This window comes from Rhagoletis pomonella, unplaced genomic scaffold (assembly GCF_013731165.1).
Source record: "Rhagoletis pomonella isolate Grant_MI unplaced genomic scaffold, Rhpom_1.0 Rhpom_scaffold_00096, whole genome shotgun sequence".
NCBI classification, from domain to species: Eukaryota; Metazoa; Arthropoda; class Insecta; order Diptera; family Tephritidae; genus Rhagoletis; species Rhagoletis pomonella.
In genome coordinates this window covers 119,318-134,651 of record NW_023458650.1, presented here as the reverse complement: position 1 = coordinate 134,651, position 15,334 = coordinate 119,318, and the positions used below count along the sequence as shown (strand labels likewise).

General features: G+C 37.9%; 2 long non-coding RNA genes across 3 annotated transcripts; both read left to right on the top strand.

Annotated features, from left to right (window-relative positions):
- The first annotated feature begins 5,100 nt into the window (after positions 1-5,100).
- LOC118749957 lies at positions 5,101-6,618 on the top strand. 2 transcript variants are annotated; one of them, XR_004994319.1, is made up of 4 exons: positions 5,101-5,137; positions 5,576-5,680; positions 5,791-6,188; positions 6,425-6,618. It is a non-coding gene; the product is annotated as an uncharacterized LOC118749957 (long non-coding RNA). The 2 variants fall into 2 exon arrangements; XR_004994320.1 differs by having other exon boundaries at positions 5,576-5,718.
- Positions 6,619-9,794: 3,176 nt separating this feature from the next.
- On the top strand, positions 9,795-11,620 carry LOC118749959. The gene is made up of 3 exons (XR_004994321.1): positions 9,795-9,917; positions 9,976-10,119; positions 10,183-11,620. It is a non-coding gene; the product is annotated as an uncharacterized LOC118749959 (long non-coding RNA).
- The last annotated feature ends 3,714 nt before the right edge of the window (positions 11,621-15,334 follow it).

Sequence of the window (15,334 nt, the reverse complement as noted above, 5' to 3'; positions counted from 1 at the left end):
ACCTTCCGCAAATGCTCTTCCAGGGTTCGGTTAAACCGTTCCACCATGCCGTCTGATTGGGGATGAAGAGCCGTCGTTCGAGTTTTCCGGATACCCAGTATCTGGCACATCTCTTGGAACACTGCCGACTCAAAATTTCTTCCCTGGTCAGAGTGCAGCTCTATAGGTACACCGTATCTCGCAACCCAATTGTAGGTGAATACCTCCGCTACTGTTTTAGCTTCCTGGTTTGGAATCGGGTATACCTCCGGCCATTTGCTAAAGTAGTCCATAACCACAAGGACGTATTTGTTTCCCTGTGCGCTCATAGGAAATGGACCGGCTACATCCATGGCAATCCGCTCGAAAGGTGCACCTGAGTTATATTGCTTCATCTGGCCATGACTTCTGGATTTCGGCCCCTTAGCTGCAATACACTCCGCGCAGTTAGCAATCCACTCTGCGACCGATTGCCGACAACCAACCCAATAGAACCTCTGCTTAACCTTCTCCAGGGTCTTCGTGATTCCCAGGTGCCCTCCACTAGGACCATTGTGGAATTCCTTGAGTACATCCGGAATTCTTACCCTTGGAACTACTATCAGGTTGCGGGAGCACTGGCCATCTTCGCTTTCCCATACCCTATGCAAACAGCCAGATATTAATTTTAAGCTGTTCCATTGTGCCCAGTACGCCTTTGCGATGGGGCTTTCCGCTGCCATTTGCTCCTTAGTTGGCCTCCTGTCCACCTCCAGTCCATGCATCAAAAGCTCTAGATCTGGATCTTCCTGCTGACACTTTCGTAGCTGTTCTTCCTTCCACTCTTCCGCTGGTGTTATTGTCGTTAGACGGACGTCTATAATGTCCTCTTTTCCCTCAGCTTTTGAGCAGTGTTTACATTCCAGGCTACATGGTCGGCGGGACATGGCATCAGCATTACCGTGGACACTTCCCTTGCGGTGTTCAATAGCGAAGTCATAACTTTGCAGTCTCTCAATCCATCGAGCTAGCTGTCCTTCTGGATTCTTAAACTGTAGTAGCCACTTCAGCGCTGCATGGTCCGTTCGAACTCGGAAACGTTGCCCATAGAGGTACTTGTGGAAATGTTTGACGCAGTCCACCAACGCTAGTAGTTCTCTCCGAGTTACGCAGTAGTTCCTCTCTGGTTTTCCAATCGACCGGCTATAGTAGGCAACTACCTTCTCCTGCCCATCAATTAACTGCGACAGTACGCCTCCTATGGCATAACCACTAGCATCCGTATCCAAAATAAACGTTGCACCTGGAACGGGATACGCTAGCATAGGTGCAGTACATAGTCGTTCCTTCAGAGTCTGGAAAGCCTCCTCCTGCTCCTTGTTCCACTCGAAGGCTCTATTTTTCCTAGTGAGCTCGTGTAGGCTTTTAGCAACGCTGGCGAAATTCGGAACAAATCGGCGGTAGTAGGTGCATAGCCCAAGAAAACTTCGTAGTTCGTGCAGGTTCCTAGGCCTTGGCCAATCCTTTACTGCTTCTATCTTTTCCTTCGCAGTACAGATGCCCTCCGTTGTCACCTTGTGCCCTAAGTAGTTCACCTCCTTCCTGAACAGTGAGCACTTTTTAGAACTTAGCTTCAGACCAGCGCCAGCTATCCTCTGGAAAACTTCTTCCAAATTGTTCAGGTGTTCCTCAAAGCTTTTACCCAATACGATAATGTCATCTAGATACACCAAACATGTTTTCCAATGCAGTCCTTTGAGCACATGGTCCATAAGTCGTTCAAAAGTGGCAGGAGCGTTGCATAATCCAAAGGGCATCACCGTGAATTGCCACAGACCGTCTCCAACGCTGAAAGCTGTCTTCTCCTTATCCTCGTCACTTACCTCCACTTGCCAATAACCGCTCTTAAGGTCGAGTGTTGAGAACCACTTTGTTCCATCAACGAGTCCAGAGTGTCATCGATCCTGGGAAGAGGATAGCTGTCCTTTTTCGTCACATCGTTTAGTTTCCGGTAGTCTACGCAGAACCGCATTTGACCATCCTTCTTCTTCACAAGTACTACCGGCGAACTCCATGGACTCGCTGATGGTTCAATCACACCACTCTCGCTCATTTCGTTTATTATTTGGCTAACAGTTTCACGTTTGGCAAGTGGAACACTCCGAGGAGCTTGACGGATTGGCCTTGCATCGCCAGTATCAATGCGATGTTTCACAACGTTAGTCCTGCCTGGTTTGTCGCCATCCTTGTCGAATATGTTGCAGTATCTTCGGAGAAGTTCCTTAGCCTTGTGCTGGTATTTTTCTTCCAACCCTTCCGTCCATGCATTAATGTCTTCCGCAATGTCATTCTCGCCAATGGAATCGCTTTCAGGTAACTTTTCGCAGTTGAAGATTGCCTCTACCTCTCGACATTGCCCCAGTACAGTTCCTCTTCGGAGTTTGACTGGTGACTTGAACTCATTGAGCACTCGAACTGGGATGCGTCCATCCTTTTGCGTCTTAGCCAAGGTTTTACCAATAAGTACGTCCGGTGTAGAATTTTGTGTTGCTTCAACAACCCACAATTTGTTTGTCCCACAATCTCCATCAATCTTTGCCCACACAACTGCTTCTGACTTCGGTGGAATCTGCTCGCTTTCCTCTAGGATCACTCGCTTGCTGCTGTACGGACCATCATACCCAAACCTAAGGGGCACTTCCATGTTGTCGTACGTCATGATCCTGCTCTTCATGTCGATCTTCATACCTTGACCAAATAAAAAGTCTAATCCAATTATGACTTCATCCATAATCGCCGCGACTATGAACTTGTGTAACACTGTCACATTCCCTATTGCGACTTTGCATGTTACCTCTCCTACAACTTGGGTGTCCTCACCAGTTGCTGTCCTCAACCTTGCTCCAGGTAATGGCCTTACATCTTTAGTGACCAAATCAGATCGAATGATGGAATGTGATGCGCCCGTATCCACAGTTAGTACTCGCTCATGTCCGTCCACATATGCACCAACAGTAACGTTGCTCGCCTTTCTGCCAATTCGCGAGACAGAGATTATGGGGCATTTAATTGCGGGAGCCAGCGTGCGCCCCTTGCTGCTGGCTCGTTTTAGTTTAACGACTGGTCGGAGTTGGGCTCGTCATCCTCAGTCCTGCGTTTACGTACTGCTGAACTGTTTGACCTGTTGGAACCCGTCTTACATTCGCGTGCGAAGTGGCCTGGTTTTCCGCAGCTAAAACATTTTCTAGCACCATCCTTCCTCTCGGTTGCACCAGGAGTATTCTTCCCTGCCATTGACTTGAGTGTTTTCAGGATCTCGTTCATCACGTCAGGTGTTTCCACTTCTACTCGATGGGCTTTGTAGGCTGGTCTACTTAGGAGCGCTGCCGTTTCACGTGTCTGAGCATACGAGACCGTTTCAGCAAATGTTGGCTTTGGATTTGCATACGTCTCGCGCTTGGTATACACGTCCCGCATTCCGTTGATGAACCTCTGGATTTTTACTCTTTCAAGGTGCTCACCAGATGCGTCTCCAATTGCCAAATGAGCCAGCCTTTCAATCTCAGAGGCGAATTCCTGTAAAGTCTCGTTGGATTTCTGGCAGCGATTCTCCAGCTCCATCTGGTAAATCTGTCTCCTGTGCTCGCTACCATAACGTCTTTCCACTGCACCCATTAACGCATCGTAACTGTTCCTTTCACAGTCGGGAATAGTCTGCAAGATTTCTGCCGCAGGTCCTTTCAATGCAACGAATAGTGCAGCGGATTTATCCTCCATGCTCCAATGATTTGCTGCAGCCGTTTTTTCGAACTGGAGCTTAAAGACCTGGAAAGGAATCGTGCCGTCAAAGGATGGGGTTTTTACCTTGGGTGCGCTCGTCGAAGTAGCTGGACGATTCAACTGCATATCTCGGAGGCGACCTTCCAACTCTTCTACCTTAGTCTCGACTTTCTCCTGTCTCTCTTCAAGTTTGTCCTGTATTTGTGTAATTTTTTCATCCTGTGCTTCCAGCTGTGATGATATGCGTGCCTCCTGTGCCTGTAGCTGAGTTTCTAACCGGGATGACACCTGCGCTGATACCTCGGAAGATATACGTGTTTCCAAGGCTTGCATCTGTGAGGAAACGTCTGACGACAACTGCGACCTCTGTTCCTGCATCATCTGTGACATGGCAGCCAATAACGTGTTCATGTCCATACCTGTTGATGAACAAAGAGCATTTTGCTGTTCTTCAACCTTCCCGGATGTCTGTTGCACATCCTTTGACGAACATGCAGCCTCATCCTTCTGTTCGTCCTTTGCGGATGTATCGTCGGGTTTACCTTGGAAGTCGTATTTGTCCACGTCGATGCCTTCAGCTTCCATAGCCTCTCGCAACCGGGATAACAATTCCACTTTTCTTCCGCAGGTGGCCAAATTACGCTTTTCCAACTCCTGTTTCAGCTCCTCAATTTTTAAGTCCTGAATTTTCGCCATTTTTAGTAGTTTCTCCTTCGGGATTTATTTAACAATCCCACTTCTGACACCAATTGTTACGATTATCCTCGAAACCTTGAGGGATTACCCAAATATACTCGGGCTCGTATCGCTGGATTGTTAAATAAAGACTAACGATGACCAAATTGTAGTACAATTAACTTTATTGTACAACAAACAATTTACAATACTTGCTAATACAGTAAAAACACTTTACAATACTTGTTAAAGCAATAACAACGCTCTACTACTTGTTAACACAATTAAACTTATAGCTTGCTTATTCGAGACTCAATTCTCCGCTCACTTTACTTGTAGCTTGCTGACTTGTAACTAACTCACCTCGTGGTGGCGGCGCCCTTATATACCTGCGCTGGCACTTATGGCAACTCTAGAACATTCTGAAGTTTATCGCTCATTCTCTCCCTCTCGCTGTTCGCAGTGTTCATCCAACTTGACGTTTCTCTTTGAGGAACATTCTACGTCATTCTTCGAACATTCTGCCTATTTCTCGTTGTTCGCTTTGTGTTGCCGCAGTATTCGCCACAATATAAAGAAAATTAAAAGTTGTCTTACATCTAGTAAACTTAAAAAATTGCACATTAAATTCATTTTTCATTATAAAATAAAATTAAATATCACAATTCCGTTGAAGTGTATACATATGTACATATTTACAAAATGTGGTCTGTTTGCACCCACAGTAAGTTCCCATGAAGCCTAGCCTAAATTCAGAACTGAAAAAAAACGAGCAAATGGGGTCGGAAACTACTAGCCCTAAAAGCATAATGTGGAAAATGTTTTAAGAGCTGCGAAATTGTATTGCAATAATAAAAATAACAGTGCATAAATTGGAAAAATGGCTTTTGTTTTGCTTTATAATTTTTGGGAATATTGATCACAGTATACCAGTAGAAAAGGTTTTTGTTTTTGTAGCTGTTTCGTGGTGAAAGTCCTTTATGGGGGCCAAATTTCCCCACAAGAAATTGAGCGCATGGTTGCTTTTGCATTCCAAAAGAACGAATATTAGAAAACATTGAAAAAAAGTCTGAGATAATACAATTATATTCTACTAGAAATAAACTCGATAGTGTGCGCTAATTAGATAATGTGATAATCATGTTTAAAAACTCTTTTCAAGTCTTATTTTTCAGAAAATAATTTGTGGATCAGATTGCTCTGAGCGCTTCTGTTGTTTACCAAGAAAATGCACCCCTGTTGGTTATTATTTCTGTATCGCAAAGCGGTGAGTTTCTATTTCTTGGTAATTCGGTTTGTAAAATGGTAAACAAATTATTGAAATTTATTTATTTGATGTGTTTAACATTTGTTTAATGCAATTTTCTGCCTTTTCAGACTATTAATTACAAGCACAGCATCATCAACGGTGATTGCAAGAACTACTGCAATCCCTGCGGTTTTTCCTCTTGGTAAATGCACATAGAGGTTGTAAAGTTTTTGGAATCGATGAACTTACTCGAAGAAGACGATGGTCGAAAACATATGATGAAACATCTTCTGGCGTGCCTTTGACAATCGTTAAGTTAGACGGAGGCTTCACATACGATATTTCACACATGGATGGAATTCGTTAGCGGACAGAGCACACATTTACAAAATATTTATCGTTCTGCAGAACATGCATGCATATTCGACTCCGATTTTATGGGTCGATTACGGAGGACAACCGAACTTCAGTGGGTTGGCCAGTGGCTGAAATGGTATTACCGATGGCAACTAGCAACTGAAAGCTGGTAACTGAGTTGCTATATTGGCACGAACTAATCAAGGCTGTCATAGAATCCATCGTAGTCCGATTTTCCGTGAAATCTATGAAAATGCAATTAAATTCGAGTAGCTACGAACACAGTGCTTGCTTTGAATACACACGTTCATAGCAGTTCAGATTCAGTGATCGCTTTTTTGTAGATTTTATGAAAAATCGGACTACGATGGATTCCGCCACCAATATATTTTCTCCTTTGACAAGATGTTGGAGAATCGGGGCAGCACAGCCCTATACCTACCCTATGCTCTTACGTGCATATGCTAAATTTCTCGTACCTAGCTAAAGTGCTTGACAAAGGCAGAAGGCTTATCTTCAACATTATAACTTAAAGTAAAAGAGTTAAAGATATGCAATAAAAGAATACAACAGAACCAAAAAATCTCAAAACTATTAAACATAAAAAATTGCACGAATAAAATTCATAATTTAAAATAAAATAAAATATCGCAATTGTTTTTTATATGTACATACATATTTACAAAATGAATCTTAAAGCACCCACAGTAAGTCCTAAACATATAAACGACTAATAAGAAAAATAATAAATAACAGTAATGTGAACAAGTATGTCGAGAAATCTCTAAATAGTAGCGAAACTGTATCTGAATAATAACAAGTAATTTTGAGCAAAAATACAACCGACTTTAATGCTCATTCAGGTCGTTCTGGTTACGTAGATCCGACTGTCCTGCCTTTTTTTAAAAAGGTTAAAAAAATGAATACGTATTCTACAGAAATCAAGATACATATTTAAGGACTTTAAGTAAAAATAAACAAAGGAAAACTTGTTCGTGATATCTCGAGGTGTATCCATGATACAAAAATCTGAAGGTAAAACCGCTGAGAGGCAGCCTGAACATTTTTGAAGTTTGCTAACATTACAAAAATGTTTTCAAATTTCCAATCTCACAAATACATTCTCATTTTCAGTCTCAAATAAATGAAAATTTCAATATTTCCATCTATTTGTTTTTGTTTTACTTTTATTTGGCATTTGAGTTGCTCTCAAAATTTCAATTTTATAAAATAGACAAATTTCAAAAAATAAATGATGGCCGACGAATTGAGCAAGCGCTTTTACCTTTAAATATTTGTATCATGGGTGTATTAAACAAGGTGTTATTGACAACTCAGTGCGGCTCTCTTAATATTATGTAAAAAATATAAACAAACGATTCAAAATGCATAAAATTTTTTTTTCAATTTGACTATAGGATGGTTCTTCTGAGAGCAATATCAAATTCAATCACACTTTGTTAAATACATTTTGATCTCTACCAAATAATATACTTCCTCTGTAAATATTCTATGAAGTGTTCCAAAATTTCCTCCGAGCGCGTTCATTGTTGATCATTTGATTTAAATAGTTTGTCATACAATTAATACTATAGTTTGATCGGAGTTAATATATTCTTCAGTAATTAATTATATTATATTAAAACATAAGCTTATAAGAAATTTTTTAGTCTTAACATTTATATCGTGTTCCAAAATTCGCTCCGAGCGCGTTCACTATTGATCTTTTGATTCAAATATTGTTTGTCAAGCATTCAGTAGTGAAGTTTGTTCGGAGTTTATATATTCTTCAGTAATTAAACATGTTACATTGAAATATAAACGTATAATATGGTAGAAAGTTAGAAATTATTTAGTCTTAGGGCCGGTTGCTCAAAGCACGGTTGACACTAATCCCCGGTTAAACATTGTTATCGACGTTACCGACACCGTGTTATTTGCATGGAGTCGAAAACGTCGATAACGATGTTAACCGATGATTAGCGTCAACCAGGCTTTGAGCAACCGGCCCTTAATATGCATATTTCGCTCCGTGTTCCAAAATTCACTCCGAGTGCGTTCACTATTGATCATTTGATTTAAATAATTATTTGTCAAGCATTCAGTACTATAGTTTGATCGGAATATATATATTCTTAAATAATTGATCACATTTTATTAAAATATAAACCTTTAATAGGGTACAAATTGTGAAATTATTTGGCTTTAACATGTATAGTCGGCCAGAGACAATTGCAGAAAAGTGCAACTACTCGTGAAAACTTACAATAAAAACAATGTAGATGAAAGTAATAAATTTTATTTTTAAAATTAGATCCATATATAAAACATTTTACATCATTTATTTGAAGTAAATCGGAATATATTTTTACATATAAGATAGTTTCCATTTAACTCATAAAGTACATATTTCACTACAAATATTTTTAAGATCATTTCGAATTGCAAAAATAGCGCTAATTAGTTGTATTGAAGTATGAAACATTTTATTACGTTCATGGTTAATTATAAAGCGCATAACAATATTTCTCTCGCCATTTATCCGATGTTAACATTTTTCACCACATTATTTTGCTGCACAGCACCCTGAATGCGGCAAAATAGTTGCTCGCAACCCTCAAGTCCTTTATGGGGACCAAATTAACAGCCACAACAACAAAAACCTTTTCTACTGGTATACTGTGATATTGATTCAGATGGAATTTTTTTATTTGTTTGGTTTTTCAGCTCGATAATGATGCACCCAGAGTTGCATTTACTGTCTATGAAAATATTTCATGAAGCGTTCCAAAATTAGCTCCGAGCAACTAAAAGTTGGTTAAGCTTAAATGAAATAGTTTTTTATTAAATATTTATTCCTGGTATTTAGTAAAAATCATTCATCTCAATACTAATATATGAAATGAAAGTAAATAAAAATCTACGAATACATTTCATGAATATTTTGGTCATAGGGCCATTATTAAATACGGACATAACTTTGTCGGGCGTTGGTGCTGACGTATATAGAATTAATGAGTTAGAGAGAGATAAATATACAAGCTCAAGCGCTAATTTAGGTATACTTGTATACCTGTTACTCGTCTGGCATATACTCCAACTGCGAAAATAATGACAATTATCTATGCATCTATTTAGATGCATATTTTAGGTAAATATTATATCGTCGCCTGGATAAAAGATTGTCACAAGTTACTTTCGGTAACTCAGAATTGAAGTTTTTTCATCCACCTGTAGTGAATACACGCAAACGAAAAGTAAAAAGTGACCCGGTTCTAGAAAATTAAACTCATGATAAAGCTGAATATGTCGGAAACTAAAGAAGAACAGATAACTCTATTTGAAAGATTTTGATTAGTTTAGTACGACAGCAATACTAACGCAATTTGTACCAAATAACCGAAAACATTTTAGTCAATTACTCGGAAACTAAAGAAGATATCCAAAAACCACTTATTGTCAAAATGACGCTTCCGGCAATTTTCCATCCAAGCGACGATATTTGAATGTTACTCGCATATTTTCGAGCCTGTATGTAAATTTTCGGGAGAAAGGTGAAAAAGTATATTCATCTGCTGAAAAGATATTTTCGCAGATTCACAATTTATTTAAAATAAATCTATCAGCCCTATCTCCAATTCCATGTGAATAAATCTCTCCAGTGCTTAAATAATTTTCACCACAATAAATAGCTGCACAACACCCTAATTGCCGAAAAAGCGTTGCTTGCAACACTAGTCCTTTATGGGGACCAAACTTGGTGAAAAAAAAATAGCTAAGTTTGTTTACTGGATATACTGAGCTGGATATACTGAGGTGTAGGGAATGCAACTATTGATTGCTTCGTATTTATACATAAGTTTTTCTAGATTTTTGTGGATCTATGTATAAACGAACGGTAAATATTTGTCGTTGAGTTTTTCTGTGGTCGAAATGCAGCTGTATTTCAATGGCAGGATATTCACAAAGAGCAAGATGCCGGAAAACATCCAAAGTAAAGTCTGATGCTGTGAGTATATACGTATGTAGATCAACAAAATTAACGCTTCCACATCATCGCCTATTGCATTTCCAAGGATTTTGACAAAATTTTTACTGAGGTAAGTTCGTATAAAATATTTGTATGTAGTTTATAAATACATATCGCACACCGTCTTCAAAAGAGTCGCAACTCAAAATAATACGTTCGTCAGAAAATGCGAAAAACTTTCGTACCACATGCTAAGGCAAAGGCGACTTTACCTTGGGATGGGGTAGGGGGTGTAGTCATCCAAACCCTCCTTAAACGAAAGAGGATGGACGTCGGTTTATGGAAAGTCACCTCTCACCCCCCTACAGACCCCGTGAGAGCTGTTTGAAAATATGGGAAATTAGTATTTTTTGCAAAAGGATTATAACCCTCGCTAAGTAGAATTATACTTTCTGTGTTGCCGAAGAAGAGGGGCTGAACACCTATTGCAGAGGGCACAGATATACACCCGTATGCTGCAATCCGTCGTAGATTCGATTTTGCTACGAATCGTAAAATTGGTATGCTGAAAGCCCCGTTGGGTAGTAGTGCACTTTAGCGAAACCAGGTCAAAATGGACGGAAACAGTTCGAGAGTGCTATCAATCGACGCGTCTTAACGCCAATAATAACAATCGGAGACCGGAAATTCTCATTTTGAATTCATTAAAGAGTTATTTGCAAAAAACACTTGTACTTTCCGAACTCAATTTTACACATATTTATTAGTTTTTATGCATTTGTGATGTTTTAAGTGTACACTTTCGCGAAATTCTGTATTTAATAGCAATATTCCGATGGTGAAAATCCGCACAACAATCTTGTGTACCCTACAAGAACACTACGCGTTATATAACCAATCATGTAACGCAGAGCTGTAACGTAAATGCATGTTATACTCCCATAGAATGTTTACGTTAATTTCCTAAGGGCGATATGAAAAATCTAACAGGATGTTTCCTGTACGTGTGATTTCTCGTCTCTTCCTAACGCAGGTATAACCAAATTATGTGAAGCGTATACCTGTGCTCTTTACTCCCATTATAAATGTTGAAGAAACATGTTATGTATAACTAGTTAAGCGTAACGTATGGAAATATTATGTGTAACGAGTTAGGCATAACGTGGAAGCTTGTTATGAGTGACTAGTTAAGCCTAACGTAAGAAAACGTTATTTGTAACTAGTGAAGCCTAACGAAAGAAAATGTTATGTGTAACGAGTTATGTATAACGTGAAAGCACGTTATGTGTGACTAGTTAAGCATAACGTAAAGAAACGTTATTTGTAACTATTGAAGCCTAACGAAAGAAAATGTTATGCATAACGAGTTAGGTATAACGTGAAAACATGTTATGTGGAACTAGTTAGTCATAACGCACACATTAGTTACACATAACTGCCATACAAGAAATTATAATTTATAAACTTATAAACTTTCGAGTTTTGTAATAAATATTACAAATCATTTTATTATATTTTTGTTTAATTTGAACACAAAGGTATGTAGATTCTTATACCATATTAAATTAAGATTTATGTATGTAGATACACTTAACAGCAAATGTCTGCATACACCATTACTTTTTTAAATTTCACAATATTTTTCAAGCTAAATTTTTTTGTTATTTTTTTTATAAAAGTATGGATTATCGTTAAAAAAATGCCATATAAACCAAGGTTTCAAACTTTAAACAAAATTAAGGAAAATTCAACGAATTGCAATCACAATTTTCAACTTTTTAATCAGATCAACTTCATGTAGTATGTTGTTGTTTTCTGCACGCGTTGTTTTCCGACAATAAAAAAAAGGCCATAACACTGCGTAGTAGAAATTTGATTACATAAATGCAAATTTTGATGTAAAATCGTTGAATTTTTCTTATCATAATTTGTATAAAACTTGAACCTTGGTATAATATGATTTTGTTACAAGCATGATCGATATTTTTATAAAAAAAATAACAAACAAATTTTAGCTTGTAAAATATTGTGAAATTTAAAAAAGTAATGGTGTATGCAGACTTTTGCTGTTAAGTGTATATTAAATTTAAAAATTAAAGACAAAAATTCATTTTCAAACGTTAAATGGAACAAAGCTTACATAAAAACAGGAACAATAAGAAAAAGGAATAATAAGAATATAGAAAAAGGCAATTTTTTTTAGTTTTTTAGAAATTTTTTTTGTCTCAATCGATTGTGACTGAGCCCAACCGATTTTCTCATGTTTTTTTCAAAGCCGGCAACGCCAAGCGTTTTGTAAATATCTGTAAAGGAAAAAGGAGAAAGTTAAGAAAATGCAGACATCTTTAATAATGTAGATGATATACCACTTAGCCCTTTGTCAACCAAAGTCAGCTCCGCCAGGGCACGCTTTTGTCACTTACCCTCCCAGTTGAAACTATATAACAATTTGTCTGTAAACAAATGTTTGACAACAACGTCAACGTCGTCAGAGACAGCTTTTATTTTGAGGAGATACGTTTTCTGAAATATGAACATGATTAAAAATTTTAAATTTCAGATTGAAGTGTTCAAGTCAATACCATAGCTTGGGTGTAGTTAGGGTCCGTCAACTTTTCCTCCACTTCGAGTACGGCGGCCATCGTCGCCATAGGCATCATACTGGCTATTTCGTCCATTATTGGGTCGCTAGCTTCGCCTGTCATCTTGCAGACACATACCTCTATTTTTTTGTTGCTACCTTCATTTCGGACAACATTTTGTTGTGGGCAGCAAACTCCGCTTTTGTGACCATCTAGATGTTATAAATAATACATTTATACATGTTATAATAAATAATACATATAAAGTAATATGAAAAAATTAACAAACAAACTTCATTGTTTAATCTTTGCTCCAGCTGGTTTTGCTTCTCTACTACTTCTCTCAATAGCCTCAATACATTTTCAAAGTACTCGGAATCGACTGTAAATCCGGTTGACGCGTCATCGGTTGGTGCGTTCTCAATTGGTGTGTTGTCGGTTGTCGGTGTTGTGTGTTCGTCCTTAACATGTTCACGATCGTACTTCCGCTTCATGATTTTTGAACCTTTTACTTGTGTCGATGCCATTGCTGGGTTGATTGTAGATAATATATATACATATATATTAACGTATTTGCATGAAAAAAAAATATTATGTACAATATATTTGTTTTTTCAAATTAAAACATGTTAGTTTGAAAATTCGTGGAAAAGTTGATGCAGAAGCGGAATAAGTATGAAGTGCCCTTGACGTGGAATGCAAAAGTATTTATGTTCAAGCGATTCTTTTGTTACTTCAATTTCTTCATCGCTTAACTGACTTGCTAAGACAATACCTAATCCAGAGTATGATTCCAGTGGAAGTTCAAATAAATTTTCCAATACTTTAAAAATTCGACAAACTACTTTATCCGTTTGAGAATATTTAACAATTTTTACTGGTCCTAATTCTTTACAAAAAGAGAAGGAATTTCTTTCTTTTTTAACATCTATTTGAAAAGAATTAGATTTTTTTGAAGTCTCGAAATATAGTTCTTGTCCTTGCCTTTCCCCAAGTCTCAAATACAGTTGTTGGAGAATTTTCAAAATCGTCTAAGTGATGTTGGGAAATATTGCTTCGTAATGCCCATGCTTTTAATTCTACACTTTTTTCTTTTTGGTTATTCTCCATAGCTACTAGATCTCCTAGTTCACATTCGGGCACAAAATCTTCCCCACTAACACTGGACGCACTACCCACACATTCGGCATCATGTGTTTCCATATAGGCACATTCACTTACTCCACTTCCCGTAGCACCAATTTCCTCAAATGAGCAAGTTCAAAGAGCCTTTTATATTTTTTTACGTTTTCCTTATAGATTTTCTTCTCCTTGCTCAAGCAATTAGCAAAATGTCGTTTTTGCATTTTTATATTCACTTTATACTTGCCTTTAATCCTGGAGTGTTTTTTTTATTTAATTTTATTTATTTTCGATGTAAAATACAAAACTTCTGATATCAGATGCAACCGCACGCTTCACAAAATCTTTTAAATTAAAATTTTAGGTTAGCTTCACCTGCAAAATGGCAAACGTCAAGAATGGGAATAAAGAATAAATAAGAAAATTGAAGAATTTTCCATATTGTGGTCTCTTTTCCACACATAAACCTTTATAGAAGAAGAAATGTGAAAAAGAATCTGCGTGAATTTAGAACAAAATTTTGACATGCGGCTTTGAGTGTGTTGGTGAAATAGCAATTTTTGTTTGAATGTATTGGAGTTTGCGTTAGTCGTGTCTGGTAGGGTAGTTAATAATAAATGAGATGGAGGAAAACTGGTGTTGTCACTCTATTAATACAATTTGTATTTCAACTTTAAAAAACACCCAAATAATGCACAAGAAATATACTTTTGTGAAAAGGGGATTTCTGTTCCTTTTCTTCGCACACAGAAAGGAGAATTCTACGTACTGAGGGTTATAATCTCTAAGCGCGGCCGAAGGCCGCCTTCGCAGAAAGGTGTTCTCTGCAAAAGGTGTTCTGCCCCTTTTCTTTGGCAACACAGATAGGAGAATTCTACGTTGTGAGGGTTATAATCCTTAAGCGCGGCCGAAGGCCGCCTACGCAAAAAGGTGTTCTGCCCCTTTTCTTTGGCAACACAGAAAGGAGAATTCTACGTTGTGAGGGTTATAATCCCTAAGCGCGGCCGAAGGCAAAACGCTTTTAAATGCGTCTTTGTTTGTTTTCAAAAGCTAAATGGATCAGATACTAGCAATATCCTTTGTATATTAACGCAACTGTTAGCTGCAGCATGTTCTTCCTCCTGAGACAAAAGTGCTCCGGCCACTGATTCCATTGTATTCTACTTAATTAAGGAAAATTCTTTTAAAATAACGACTAAAAAAATCTTTAATTTCACTATTCGCTTGCGATTATATTGATTTTGATTTGTTTCCGTCAAAGCAGCTGATTAAAATCTTTGAATTTCGCGCTTTTAGCTGGCAGTGCCGTTGATACTTACGATCGGATTACTGATACGGGTGATAGTAAGTTTTATTTTTAATTTATTAATAATGTCCGTTGAAAATGTCGAATTTTTTTGCAAATTTCCGAGCAGAGCGTCAAACAAAAAATATCCACGAAATATCTCTGAGGGAATATAACCCTCAGGTAGAAGAATTCTCCTTTCTGTGTTGCCAAAGAAGGGGGGCTGAACACCTTTTGCAGAGAACAACTTTCATTTACTCCATTTATTTGCATCAAATTCATCAAAACATGGGGCGAAAAGTGTAAAGTGCAAGTGTTTTTTGCGAATAACTCTTAAATTAATTAAAAATCTTAAT